General features: G+C 41.9%; 1 protein-coding gene across 5 annotated transcripts in view; it reads right to left on the bottom strand.

The window, feature by feature from the left end:
* Positions 1-15,650, bottom strand: part of PUM2 (pumilio RNA binding family member 2) — a 148,592-nt gene that overhangs the window by 99,422 nt on the left and 33,520 nt on the right. The window contains exon 1 of one of the 5 annotated variants that reach the window (XM_067544720.1): positions 11,446-11,480. The exons of the other annotated variants lie outside the window; for them this stretch is intronic. The gene's annotated coding sequence lies outside the window, so the exon portion shown is untranslated. Of the gene's footprint in view, positions 1-11,445; positions 11,481-15,650 lie in introns of those variants that run through there. 5 annotated transcript variants of the gene reach the window in all.

Below are 15,650 nucleotides of genomic sequence, written 5' to 3'. Positions count from 1 at the left end.
CATGGCCGTGACTGGCCCGGGTCAGCTGACTCGGGCTTCAAAGGCTATAAATTTCCAGGGTAGACCCCAAATGTCTACACTGGAATTTTATAACCCCGCAAGCCGGAGTCAGCTGATGCAGGCTATGAGACTTGTTACCATGGGTTTTTTAATCACAGTGTAGATGTACCTTTAGCTACCAACTTCCATTGGTCCTACTCTTTCTCACTCCATCTTTAACTGACCCCATTTTTGATGCCTTATCCACAACACATATCCTATGCCATACTCAAGGACTGGACAGTAGCAAACATGTACTTATATTAAAAAAAGGCACAAAGGGAAATTCAGAGAAATAAAAACCAGTAACTTATTTCCATATCTAGTAAATGGAATAATTAAAAACAACAGAGAACTAGGAGACCATGACATGATAGGGTCTAACCAGAATGGCTTCTGCAAAGAAAACTCAGAACTCCCTAATCAGAATTTTTTTGACTGTGTTTTAAAAAAAAAAAGGGGGGGGCGGGAGAGATAAAGGAGAACAAACAATTAATTTAGATTTTCATAAGGCCTTTGACAAAGTCCCTCACAAAACGCAACTAAAGAAACTAAACAGTTTTGGAGCAAGAGGCACAGTACTTTCATTTATCAAAAACTGGCTAAAAGACACAAAATGCAGGACTAAACAGCTGATTTTTACTAATTGTGAGGTGCCACAAGGTTCCATACAAGAACCAGTGTCAAATGTATTTATTATTAATTGGAAAAATGATGTCAAAGTTATGTAGGTCAAGACCAGAGAAGACTGACTGTAGAGACACAAACCAAACCAGGAGATTGAGCAACATAATGGCAGATGAAATTCAATGTTGATAAATTCAAAGGGAATTCCACTGAAGGGAATTTCTGAGCTATTCATGAACTTTACTGAGTTCTAAATTAACTGCATCAACTCAGAAATCGACTCCTGGGGGAATTCTGTGCTACTGCACGCACACAGAATTAATGTGCCTTTTTTTCTCTGCAGAAGAGAAAATACTCTGCCAGAGATGTGCAGCAGTTACACCGTTTGCCCACCAAGGGACACTCTGGCACCAGAACAGAGCAGCCTCCTTCCAACACAAGCCGCTCCAGCAGCCTGATAGGGAAACGAAGAGGCTGCTGCATTCATCACAGCACCCTGGCCCTACCTGTGGGGCAGGTCAGGAGGCACAGGATACCGGGGAACGGCTAGCATGGGGCGGGGGAGGGGTCACAGACTGGGGTTCAGAAGGGCTAGTGGGGGGGACGGAGTGAGGGGAGTGGCTGAGTGGGGGCACAGGGCCACCTGTGGACGGGGGAGTGCAATGACACATGGGAATGGGGGCAGATGTGCTTGACTGAATGAGACAGGCTAGGTGTCAGACAGGTCTGCATGGGGAAGGCTCCCCAACAATCCTCACCCTCCTCCCAAAACAGTTTCATACTTCTCCCACCTACACCCAACAACCCTCCAAATTCACTCCCAGGCTCCTTCCCAGCAATTACTTCCCTCTCCCTCAGCTCCTCCCTTACCCCCAACTCCCCAAGCCTTTGCACTGCTTCTGAAAGGTGCAGGAAATACATTTCAGTATTGTAGTTTAAATGAATTATTGTTCAAAGTTCTGTATTAACATGACTAATAAGGAATCTATTTGTCAAAAAAATCTCTGAATATTTTTTGTTGTCTGTATTGTTAGACATACTTGCTGACAGGTATTTTAAAATAAATTACAAAAATAATTGAAACTGACATGATTATATTGTGTTATTTTGACAAAATGTGCAGAGTTTTGCACAATTTTTAATTTTTTGACACAGAATTCCCCCAGCAGCAGAAATTAGACCTGCCCATCATTGTGGACAGTTCAGTGGAGACCTCTGTTCAGAAAGAAGGAAGCAAAACGTTAGAATGGCTACACAGTGGGACTAAGAATACTACAGAAATTCTGCCATTATATCAATGATAAATCCCCATCTGGAACATATGTTCAGTTCAGCTGTGGTCACACCATCTCAAGTATACCTCAAAAATGATATAGCAAAATTAGGAGTTCAGTGATGAGAAACAAAAACGATTGAGAGACTGACTAAACTCCCGTATGAAAAGAGACTGGGATTGTTTACCTTAGAGCAGGGGTTCTCAAACTGGGGGGTCAGGACTCCTCAAGGAGTCATGAGGTTATTATTGGGGGGGAGGGGGTCACGGACTGTCAACCCCATGCACATGCTGTGGTTGCGGCTGTCAGCCCTGTGCACGGCTGACAGTCAGAGTCCTTCAGAGCTGGGTGGCCTGAGAGCAGTGCCTGCTGGCTGGGTGTTCTGAAAGCAGCGCCACCCCCAGCAGCAGCGCAGAAGTAAGGTTGGCATGCCATGGGAAGGTCGTCACAGTCTGAAATATTTTCAAAGGGGGACCCAGAAAAAAAGTTTGAGAACCCCTGCCTTAAAAGTGAGAACATAAGCGTGTACAAAAAAAAATGAATAGTATAGGCAAAGCAGAATGTACATTTCCTTTCACAATTACAAGAATAAGAGAACAGTCTATGAAAATAAAAAGTGGCAAATCCGGAATGGATAAAAGGACATTTTTTTCCCCACACAATGTACAATTAGCCAATGGTATTTACAGATAGATTTGAAAAGGATCAGACATTTATTTGGTTAACAAGATTATCTTGGGTTATAATAAAACAAACGAGTTTTGGAAGAGGCATATATCCTGATGTGTGAAGGGTTATGTCAACCTAATTATCAAAGGTTAAGAAGAAACTTCCCACATGGACAGATTAACTCACAAATGCCCACTACAGATTTTCTTGAACTTTCTTCTATATTGGTTATTGGCCACCATTGGGATAGAAAACCAGACTGGTGGTCCACTGAGCCTAATCTACTATGGATATCCAAATGTTATCATTGGTATAGCTAGAAACCTACTTGCTACCATATCTGTACTCGTATCACCCTGCCTTCCATCATGGTTCTCTTTTAGTAGATTATCTAAAAATCAAACTGCCCTCCTAGTAGAGCAAAAAGCCCTATATTTAACAGTTATGTCAGACAACCATATTTGACTAGAGCATATACTAAAACCTGGTTTCACAGGTTTGATATGTAGCTAACTTTAAGTGTAATTACCAAAGCAAAGGAATATTTTTAATATCATTACAAGGCATCTTAAAAAAAAAAGAAAAAAAGAAAAATCACCCTGTGGGTGAGTGGAGGGGAACCAACCTCACCTATATTGTCACTACCATATCTCTGTAAATAAGGCAACTGATTGTCTATACAAATCTTAATGTTATATGTAACATGTGAGTGACATTCTGTCCAATGATGTAAATAACAAGATGATCACTTTCAATGAGTCCTGACTAAATTTCCACTGTAATATACTAACGATTGGAACTGAGATTTGTAGTAGAAAATTATTCAAAAGAGTCACAAGTATTGGGTTACAAAGCCTAATATTAAATCCGAAGGGCATAGTTCCACACTTGAAGACAGTTACATAGCATGAGGAGCATAATTTCTCTGCATAAATCCCAGTCTGTATTAATAATGTGCTACAAATTCAGTTGTCCCTCCATCAAAAACAGAACTTCAGTAGGAATGGTAGCAGCTTTTTAAATTTGGGGGGTGGGTTTTGAATTGTCCTTCTTATCCACTTAAAATTTGATTTTACTTTGACCACAGCTGAACTTGTCCTGTTATAAATGAAAGCATTTAAAATTGTACTTTTTTCCCCCCAGTTTTCCCTAATGCATCCTCATATGATCCAACCCTCCGCCCTCCCCCCAAAAAAACCACACGAATAGCACGCACACACACGCATGCACGCACGCACACTTACTTAGAGCCCAAAACCATCCATCAAATGTTGTAGAAAATGTTGCGTTAACTTTGAAATCTCAATTACAGGATATTTTCCTCTAAGTGGCATAGCACAGTTATCCTAATTAAGATTTCACTAGTTTATGTCACAGAGTAAAGATTAGGTGATGGTATTCCTGATGACAAAAACTATTCAACAGCTAAAAGGAAAATAGAGTAACTCTATGAGGTCATAACTGTCTTAGGCGCCTGAATTATTTTTAGCAATCCAAGCATACAAAATACATTTGCATAGGTAATTTACATAATACCCAAACAAAACCAACCATTGGAATGACCATAGCTGTCTTTAGCTGGAAGCATTTTTTTTAATGTCAATCTCTCACTCAGATATTAAAGCACTTCCCCTTAAAACCCAAAACTTTCAAAAGTAAAGTTGTAAACTTTTTTCCCTGCAAAACCCAGAATTTATAGTATCTCTCTCCCAGAATATATCAAGTGAAAACATTCTCTGCATGCATTAGAGTGCTTTAAATGGATACAGTTGGTACCTACATTAATAGATATGGTTCTCATTACTTTATGGTAAATGTAGCAGAGTGGAAGGGGTAAGCCCCTCGGTGCATCTGCCAACCTCCTCCCCCCACTTGGCTACCTGGGCTGGAGTGAGTTTCCAAAGGCACTGCAGAGAGTGGCTGTTAAGATGGAAGAGACCCTGAAGTGGCTGGTAACGGCAGTGCAGAAGATGAAGCAGACCCAGCAGGCGGAAAGGCAGGCCCTGATGAACTGGCAGGCCGACCAGCAAAGTAGCCTCCAGTAGTTCAGCGACAACTACTCCAAAGGGTGGTGAGTCCAGTGAGCAGGTACAGCACCATGGCAGTGAGCTGGGGACTACGTAAAATGAGCCTAACAGACGACCCCCATGCATTTTGGGGGACTTTTGAGAGGGTGGCTATGGTGGCAGGCTGGGAGAAGGCAACATAGGCCCTGTGCCTCACCCTGTATTTGGGAGGTGAGGCCCAAGCCACCTATAACGACCTTGGGGGAGACCCAAGCCAGAGACTATGACGTACGTAGTGAGAGCCGTCATATTAGACCTCATTGGACTCTCGGCAGAGCAGTACGGCCAGATGTTTCGGGCAGCCAGGTGGACTGAGAGCCTGCGGTCCTGGGCGTTTGCACAGCGATTAACAGACTGGGCCACCTGGTGGTTGAGGCCATCCACCCAGACGGTGAAGGAGGTCCTACATGCAGTTGTTCTGGAACAGTTCCTCCATGGTTTGCCAGAAACTGTCTGAGTCTGGGTCTAGCGGCATCCGCCAGGCTGGGTATCGGATGCGGTACGGCTGATGAAGGAGTATGTGGAGGCCAAGGCACCAAGGAGGGTGGGGAAACCTGCCAGAGGTGCGGGACCAGGGGGGAAGCACCCAGAACCCACACCCAGGAAGGGGCCAGAACCAGGGGGCAGCAGAGGCTGGGAGATGAGCTGCTGGCAGTGTGGCCGCCCCGGTCATAAGAAGCAGAACAGCCCTGAGATGGAGTGTGGACTGGTGGACTTCTGTGGGTGGACTGAAGGGCGGGGGGGAGGGGGCCGAGAGTACAGCCCTTAGCCACAATACCCATTTGGGTGGGGAAGAGGCCCCAGTGGGGGCTAGTGGACCAGCCTCCACCCAGTCACTGGTTCGAAGAGGGCTAATGAAGCTACGTTGGATGGTCCCAGGGGCCGGGTGGGGATCTTAGGTGCGTCCACGGAGATACCAAGAGGTAACCCCTGGCACAGGTGCCCCTGGAGGCGCAAGGGCAGTTTAAATGGCAAATCGGTGGGCTTAGTCACCAAGTTGCTGTGACACTAGTCCCCAAAAAGCCAAGCAACTTTGCAAGTTGTATGGCCCAACTCTGACCTTTCAAGATATATTATAGGAAAACACAAAGGTACTAAGGGTCATGCCTTATAATTAGATTAGAGCTTTGATATGCAAGTGTATGGTTGGTAGTTATTTGATGTTATTTACGTATCTCTTGTTAGAGGTTAGCAACGTAGATAAACTGCTTTCCTGTCTGTCACTGGTCTATTGATTAAGAGCTCAAAAAGAACATATGAACATTTAGATAGGATTTTGAATGCAACAATACTATTGTTTATATTTCTCTTTGACGTTTAAGTAGTGAATACCAGTGAATGGCTGGAAATGCCCAATTACCTTGTGCCAATGTTACTAGTTACCAATGTGCTCAGGACATAGGAGATGGTACTTCAGAGAACCAAGTAATCTATTAATTGTTCAAGGAGATACCTGCTGTCAAGCAAGTATCTGTCAGCCTGCAGGGATCTATAAAAGATTCTAGGGGACTGATCCTCTCATCTCAATTCTGTCCAAGCTTGTCAGGGAATGTTTGGATCGCAAGATTGAGATCCCAGCACCAGCCTGGAATCACCCTGCTAATTCTCATGGGAGAATTTGAACAAACTCTGCACATGGACTATTCAGTCTTCATTCCTCTGAATCAACTCATCTACAACTGAAGCTGTGAATCAAAGGACTGAGACCCATCCAGGTACTGGCTGTACACCAGAGGGACTATACAAGCCTGTAAACTCCACAATTCTACTGGAAACCTGATGTATATGGACTTTCCAATCATTTGTATGTGCCTGATTGCTTTAATCATTTAATATTTCTCTTATAGTTTATTTTTTTTGCTTTTATAATAAACCTTTAGTTTTAGTTAGTAAAGGATTGGCTGGCAGCATGGTATTTGGTTAAGATCCAAACTCATATTGATCTGGTAATGTGGCTGATCCTTTGGGTCAGGAGAACCTTTTTGGTAAAGAGCATAGTTTTAAATAACTTACCTCTTTACTGGACCTAGTGGCTGATTGGGAGCCAGAGACTGAAATGCAGTAAAAGGGGCTGTATATAATTTGTTTTAGCTTTTTGATAACCAGAAGCACTGTTTGTGATGGTTGGGAAGTCTGACGTCAGTGCCACCCACCAGCGTTGGGAGAATCTGCTCTCCTTTTGCAGCCTGCCCTGACTCTGGCATTTTCAGATGGCTATCCTCAGCACAGACGGGTCACAGTTACCCTACCCAGTCCTGATCGGGGATCCCCACCCAGAGGGTTAGGAAGGAAGGTAGGGGACCATGCAGAACTGAAGCAGGAGAACAAGGAGGTGCAGGACCCCACAACCCCTAGACACAAGCAAGACAAGGAAAAGGAAGGGTGCCCTGCAGAACCCCAGGGTGAGGGGCAGGAGCCAGGAGGGGAGGAAGGGATAAAGACCAATAACCTGGGCCCTGTACAGCTGGTAGAGCTCGGGGAGTGCTGGGCCTGTGGGAAGAAGGGGCACTGGTAGAACAGTGCCTGGATGAGGTTGGCCTGAGCCCTATAGAGGTGACTCTCGTAGGGGCAGGGGTAAAGGGGCCCATGATGGTGTCCCAGATGCTAGAGAGCCTGGCCACTCCAGAACCCCAACAGGGGAACTTGGGGAGGCAGAGAACAGAATGTCCTGGACAGAGGGTGGGATGTTGGATCAGAAGGGATATCGAGCATTTGGGGGAAGGAGTGCCCATACCAGGGAAAAGGGGAGGAAACCCACCCTGGGCAAAGTACGGATGGAGAAGACACCTAACCCCCTTCCAAGGGCCTGGGGATCGCCACACCGAGAACCCTCTCATACTGGCCAATATATATAGCCAAAGAGAGGAAGAGGTTGGGTGAACCTGGTGGCTCATTAAAGGGGGGATGTGTGTAGCAGAGGGGAGGGGCGTGAAGCCCCTCAGCACCTCTGCCAATTCCCCCCTCCCCACCCACTACCATGGCTGCCTGGGCCGGAATAAGCTGGACCAGCAGAGCTCCGAGGGAAAAGGGTAAAAGCTGAAGGTGCTGATTAACCCATGCCAGGACTGGGCTTAATGGGGTAAGCAGGAACAGTTGCTCCCCTCACTGGAGGGAACATATAAACCAACCAGGGAGAAACCAGAGTGGGAGGTGTAGCCAGAAAGGAGGGTAGGAGCTTGGATCCTTAGTTTCCCTCCTGACCAGAACGGGTGAGCAGCCCAGAGCCTCGGGCCAAGCGAGTCTGATTTGGGAGTAGGAACTGTATCAGCGTGCTGTAAATAAACCAGAACAGGTGATTGCACCAGGTGACGCCTATGAGTCCAGCTACTGCATAGAGGGGAAGGGCAGGGAGCCCGTGGCAATCAGCTACAAACCCCCCTGTCATAAATGCTTTCTGAAATAGGGTTAGCTTAACTGTCCACAGTAATACTGCAGTTAAACACAGCAATCGTTTGGACATACTCTGCCTGTGAAGAAAAGTGCATTAATGTGAAACATCCAACAATAAGTCACAGATATTTAGATTATATTAAACAAATGATGCAGAGGAGTTGATCTTAAAGGATTCCCTGTAATTTCATATCTATTCTACGAGTCATCAAAACCGTAATACTAACAAAAATTTAATTTACATAGTTGAATATTGTGATTTACAGTTGTTACATTATTTCCAAAAATAATTTGCATGCATAAGACAGACAAGCATTCTGACTGCATATATTGAACAGTTCACACAGTTATATGATCTGCCCTTTCATTTTCTATTTTACTTATTCAAAAGAACAGTTGCAACTGGCAAACTACAAAAACAAAAAACAGATGTAATCATTTTGTTTCTTTCCAGTTGAGCAACACACATATAATTAATGGATTTGCATCAGTCACAGTCAGATGATGGCACAAAAGGAGTTCTTATGAAACGTCTCCAATTGCCTCTTTAATCTGAGTGAGACTGAGTCACCTGCAGAGACAATAAACTCAAAAACAGACTTCATTGTGTACACTTACAATCTCAAATGCATACGCTCAACTCGTTTATAATAAATATACCAAAAAACCCAAACCTAAGTTAAAAGAACATTATTAAGGTTGCAACGTCAAGCACTCAAATTAGGAAATACCAGGATTAATCTTAATTCAGGCCTCTTGTGTCTATGCATTATGATACAGTCAAATTATATTATCACAAGCTATTTTTTTTTCTACAGGATATCCTGCCTCATTCAGTGCACAGACTGGAACCAGGCTCACTTAATGAACCAGCCATTCAATGTTTTTTCTTCTCATTGCAGGCCCCACATCTTATTTACAGCACACTATTCAAACCCTGCCTTGAAAGAGAATTATTCACTTCCTTATGGGCTTTTCTATAGCACTTATTCCTACAGAATCTGAATGCTTCACAAACATTAATATATTTTTGCAACAGCTCTCCGAGGTGTACAGGTGATGATATCCCCATTTTACAAATGAGTAACTGAGGTTGAGATTAACTGAGGCCTGGTCTACACTGGCCACGGATTTCAGTGGCAGTTGTTAGGAGATACGCAAGTTACTGTACGTAGCTTGCGCATCTCCCGTCAACTTCCTAATGCCTACTTACTGCGGCGTCTCCACTGCACTGCACTGCAGGGAAATTCCCTCCCATCAACGCAGCGCTACGCTACTTGCCGGGGTGGATTTACGGAGTGAACTTCCGGGTTCGATTGAGCAAGTCTTTAGTGCCGCTCAATCGAACCTGCAAAATCGATCCTGCACTGCAGGCTGTGCTGCCAGCAATGTAGACATAGCCAGAGAGATTAAGGTCAAAATTTTCTACTACTTTTGGGTGCTCAATTTGAGATGAATAAAACTTGATTTTACAGATTTAGCAATCATTATAGAGCACTTATATGTTCAAACGACAGCTCCTGCTGACTTCAGCTTGCAGCAGTGAGTATTCAGCCAAACACCGACATATCAAGTCAGGAGTCCAGAAAATGAGGTACACACAATTAGTGACCACCTGCAGAAAGTGTGGTGTAAGTGACTTGCCAAAAATCACATAAAACTGTGTGGCAGAGAATCCAACTCTCCAGGGCAGCATTCAACTCCCTCAACTTTGTTCTCTCTTCCTGCAATCCCTTATCTATGCACTACAAACTTTCCAACTTCAGCAACAAATGAGCCATGGGTCATACAAACAACAGTCTCCTTCACTACACAACTCTGACTCATCCCACAGCAGGTCCATTCTTTACAATGAATAAGGCAGGGGTCTTGTGGAAAAAATAGTATGTGATCATGTAAATAAAAACAATCAATCAATGACAAGGGTGCCGGTTTCAGGTTGCACAGGCACCTTAATTCTGGCATTTCTTAACTTTGAGTGCTTACACTCTTAATAAATATTGTTTTAATGTAGTTGTGTGTAATTTTTCTTAGGTTTCTTAAAAAAGTTCATTGAAGAAAGTGTAATGCCACATGATGGAGTTGCTTTAACACCTACGCAGATCAGTAGAAGACTGGAACCTTCAGAGCCACCATTTATAGACCTCCAACATTTGAGCTTACAAAATAACGGAGATCTAAATAGTAAGTTGTCATCCTCTACGTGAAACAGCCCTAGAGGGGGCATGACACACACTTTGCCAGTATGTTTCAGATATTTTCTGGCAGCAGACGAATGGTGAGACTTAGGGTTTGTCTACACTTACAGGGCTGCAGCAGCACAGCTGTAGCACTTGGCTTCTCCCATTGGTGTAGGTACTTCACTTTCCCGAGAGACAATAGCTGTGTAGACAAGAAGCCCTACCATCAACATAAGGCTGTCTACACCGGGAGTTAGGTTGGTATAACTGTCGTGAAAGGATGTGGATTTTCCACATCCCTAAGTGACAGTTATACAGACGTCAATTTGTAGTGTAGACCAGGGCTCAAGAATCTTGGGTTCCATTCCAGACTCCAGAAATGTGCTCTAGTGGGCACAGATTCTTCTACCTGTTTCCCCCTGAAGTTTGACCCTTTGTGCCCTTTCCCCTGCAACCCATCCCTAACCGGTCTCTTCCCCTTTCCTGGTTCCCTGCCCCAGTTCCAGTCTGTGAAACACTTGGGAAGTATGAGTCTTATTCCCCTCTGGTGCTGGTTCACATGGAGGACGACAACCTATTATTTTACTAACTTTGTAACCTCCCATCTTACCCCCAGATCAACCAGTCCCAGCCTCCCCATCCCAAGTCCAGTCCCCTTGCTCAGCCAGTCCTAGTCTGTTCCTTTCCATCCTCATGGTCTTTTGTCCCCCCTGAAATCTAAACGGAGGTCTTCTTCCATAGTGCCTAGGTGCCAGCAAGAGGGATCACTGACAGTACAGGAGACAGGCTTCCTGCTCTCAACTTCAGCGACAGGCACCATCTCAAAACAGCTGTTACAGGGAAAATTTAGTTTCTCCCTTTCAGCCACTGGCTGCATGGAGTATACTTAGTGAGGACAGAATCCTTGGTGCTTTTGGCTTCTAAAAATCAAAGAAATCTACTGAGCATGCGCAAACCAATTTTGCAAAGGCTTATAACTTGGCCAGATTTGGGAAGATTTTCACAAGGCACACAAAAGGCATATCCCTGACAGTCACCCTCTTGCCAATTTTCAGGCTCTTGCACTAAAACAGTTACCAGCCTTCCCTATAATATATGGCTATTACATGAAAGTTGCTGTAAAACATGGTTTTTTTTAAAAAAAGAAAAAAAATCACATTACATTGGTTAGTTTGAAAGGTTTCAGTTGTAGGTACTCACAGTAGTATTAAAACATGACTAGACCTATGTCCTAATGTTTTCTTCCACATAACCCAGCAGGTTTTTCAACTTTCAATCTTATCTTGTTAGGAATCTTTTATTCAAAACATCTACAAAGGAAAGTGAAGAAAAGGGTGAAGCAAGGTCAGGAATGGTACATGTCACCGAGTTTTGTAAAATGAAAATGTGACACTTTTTTGGTACTACAGATGTTTTAGCTATAATTTTACCAAATAACTAAAAAATTGAAAGACAAAAATAATCTTCTACAACCTTTTGTATTGGGAGCTTCTGAAAAAGAGGGAGAAGAACGTCACTGTTGGGCTGCAAGGACAGTTATTTACAAAGTTGGGCTGTTCATTGCTTAATATCGGAGGCTCTCCTCTTGGCAGTACATGCTAACACAATTATAAACATGAGCTCTCTCTCTATTTAATAACTTGGTCCTTATTCACACTGAGTTAAAATGCATATGTGCATCAGAAAGACTTATTCAAACGCATGCTGTGAATGATCCACATTTATTTATACACAGCCATAAGGCATGTCACAGTTTCAGTGAAGGTTCAAAAAGTTTATTTTGCTCATACTGATAATGTGTTCATTTTTTACTTAGATTCACAACAAATACTTTGTGTATTTCAGATAGCCTTTTTCACAGCTATAGAACAGAACCTGAAAACAGGTTATAAAAATGGTATTTTTCGCATCACCTGGATGCTGACCAAACCCTCTGCTTGAAAGGACTGCTGCTTAGAAAATTAACAGGACAGAACTCATAACACTAATGTAACTTACCACTGGCAAGCAGGAGAGGTTCCTCTCCCTCCATACTCTGGTTTTGAGACACAGTCAACTGAAAGTCTAGTCAAACAGATTTTCTTTCCCATTTATAAATAAAAATGAATTGGAAGTGGTTTCCATGTACTTCACCTGCCAGAATCCCCCTGCCAATTTTTGTGATTTTACTACACATTTTTTTTTTAAATGAACAGTTCTCTCCACTACTACTGTATTAAAAAACTCACCCACAAACAAAAACAGAAGGAAACTAACTATACAGGGAAAAGAGTGAAAACCAACACCACACAAAGTGCTGTCAAAATACCCAAAGGAAAAACTAGGGGAAAAAATATGTAAAAACTATTTAAACAGAAGTGTGATTTCAAAGTTGATGGTGCCCATTTAAGAGAACTATCCAAAACAAAATCTCTCTCACTACTTAAGTTAAAGACAAGGTGGGTTACAGAGAGCGCAAAAGCTTGTCTCTTATCAGACCAACTTCTGTTGGTGAGAAAGATATTACCTCACCCACTTTGGTTCTCTGATATCTTGGGACCAACACAGCTACAACTCCTCTTGTTAAGTTAGTCAGTTAGCATCTTGCCACAAACTGGCCACGTGACTCAAAACAAAAAAATGAGAGGTATTGCCCTAGACACTGTGGGCTTGGAAGTAATACAGAAATAAAGTGTCAAATTTTGCTACTCACCATGACAGAATATTTTACTACAGTAAATAGCTTTGTTTGATTGATCTTTTTAATACTAAATGGAGACTTACAAAAGGATTTAAAGCCATATATATTTGATAAAGTAATTCATGTATGTATCTTTTGAGACTTAGTTCTCATTTTTCTATTTCAAAGTTAACTCCTGTGATTTATCTGTTCTTAATTCACAACCAGAGTAGCCCAATTCTATCTCAGTCTCCCAGTAATACCAATGCACTCCTCTTCTTCCCTCTTTGTTATTTGTACTAGAGTAGCCTCTAGAGGCCCAAATCAAGATTGCACCCCCATTGTGCTAAGCACTGAAAAAACACACAGTAAGAGGCAATCACTGCCCTGAAGATCAGGTGGTCATCAGAAGTCTATCCATCAAAATAAATAAATAAAAATTAAAATTAAAGTGCTCATAAGAAATTCTCATGGGGCAAGTGAGCAAAGAGAATTTTGTAGCACCAAACTATTCCATTACACAAAACAATGCTTTACACTACTGAAGATACATTTATTCTGTTAAAAATTCAAACCAGAATGCTATGGTTTTCAAGGACCCCTGGTTCCAGTCAAGTCAGAAGGCATTTCATCAGCTCAAGAATAAGGCTCTACAATACCCACTGATCTGTGATGCATTTAAATATAATTTTTATGTCTGATATTTCAATATATATTTATATACATTTTAACATGCACATATGCGTGTGCATACACGTGCATGCTGTGAGACAAGCTACATTATTCAACAGTACAATGAAATATTTTGGACACCTATTTAGACATATGCATTCACCATACTATTTAGCATAGAGCTCCTTAACCTGGGAGTCAAGAACAGGCATCACGAGGATAGGGTGCAACCTCTATATTTTTCCCACAAAGTTAAAAGAGAAGGCAGGTCACTACTACATTCTGGCTAACTGGGAAAAGGGTCCAAGAATGAAAGAGGTTGAGAACTAATGATTAGTATATTTATGTATTTATTGCACTGCGTTACACCAATATAGAGGCAAAAGAGTACCACTGAAAAGAATATATTTTATATGGAACTCTCTTGTACTATGTTTAAATGCAGCAGTTAAATGCACAGTCTGAAGAATAGGTGAATATTATACAGCATGCATTTGCTGTGATTGAACACAAGGAATTCCTCCATCAAATAGTATTTTCTTTAGATACATAATAGGAAAATGAAAATTTGAACACCAGAGAACTAGACACAGAAAAGATGGCAAACAAAAAACTGAGCTTGAAACGTTTACGAAGTTTCTTTTTCCGGAACCTTACAAAAATATGGCAGGGTTAACTGTTAGCATACATCGACTGATTTACTACAATACTAACTCTGACCTAGGAGGATGAATTCTCAGACATCTTGCTTTAAGGGTGGAGTGTGGAACGTTAAGGTGGATTAAACAGAATTTCCAGGAAACACTAAGCATTATTATTTGCATTATTGTGGCACCTAGATCCCCCATCAAGATGGGAGCCTACTGGCACAATAGCCACCACTCCTTCCTTCTTTTGTACATTCTACCAAATCTCTACTGCCTCCATTGCTATTACTTGGACTCCAAATCAAAGTTTGTGCCACAGCTTTTAAATGATATGGCTATCAAGAACAAGGGAGATATAACACCAAAGTATGGGGCTAATACTTTTCTTACTGGGAAGCTCTTACTCTAGGGTTTTTCCCTCACAGCTTTATGTCCCCCAATTAGCCACATCATAACATCTGTAGTGAACCTGATGAGACACCTCTGGCCAGCAAATACAACTTGACCTCTTTACTGGAGCTGCTAAATCATTGTAGCCAGCTCATCCCCCTCACCAAGCAGTGACTGAAAATATTTTTTCATCTGACCCAATAGATTCACAGACTCACAACTTCTATACACCTCTCTCAAGGATGGAAGCATAGAATACAGCTATGCAGTTAAATATTCAAAAGAAGTAGGTTATTGAATTGCAATAAACTTTACTTTTGTATGATGGAAGTCAAGATGTCAGTAAGCAGGTGAAAAATTTGTCAAGATATACTGGCATGTTTCAAAATTCAAGTTTTACCTTTGGTTCTTCAAGTTTTTACAATCTAAAGAAAAGCTTGAGTAGAACCAGAGAGCTTATTACTACTGCACTCTTTAGTCAGCACCGCCCACTATCTTGTTTGGAAAAAGTTTTCAATGGTATAGTAGAGGGTTTGGTGAAGAAGTTTAAAATTAATTACTATTAATTTATTTTAGTCCTCAAAGGAAGTATGTTTTGGACAATGTACTTGTTTAAAGTAATCTGGAAGATAGCAGGAATATGATTCCTACAATGTCTTGAGACACAGCTGTGAAAGAGAAACAGACATTTTTAACTTCAATAAGTTTTGGCTATCAAAACAGGAAAAAGCAGTTTAGCCTTGGACATTAGTCACTTACTAAACAGTTAAGTTTTGGCTGGCTCAGTTCCTCAAAGAAAGTGGATGAAAATATGACATCTAGACTAAACAGTGAAAACTTTATTAGTGATAAGCAAGTTGTTGAAAATAAGTAGGTAGTTTACCATTCAAATAAAAGAAATTAAAGTTAACCTGTAGAAGGAAGTCTTGTTGAAATATTAGTATTGATTAATAATACATTAGTAGAATGGAAGGCTCCAGGGTAAATTCTGTGACTTTTACATTGAGGCACCCAGGATTCAATAAGAAAATTTGTAT

The sequence above is a fragment of the Emydura macquarii genome, unplaced genomic scaffold (genome assembly GCF_026122565.2).
Source record: "Emydura macquarii macquarii isolate MOO-44397 ecotype Brisbane River unplaced genomic scaffold, CSIRO-AGI_Emac_v2 contig_1027, whole genome shotgun sequence".
Lineage (NCBI taxonomy): Eukaryota > Metazoa > Chordata > Testudines > Chelidae > Emydura > Emydura macquarii.
This window is presented reverse-complemented; position numbering and strand designations above follow the sequence as displayed.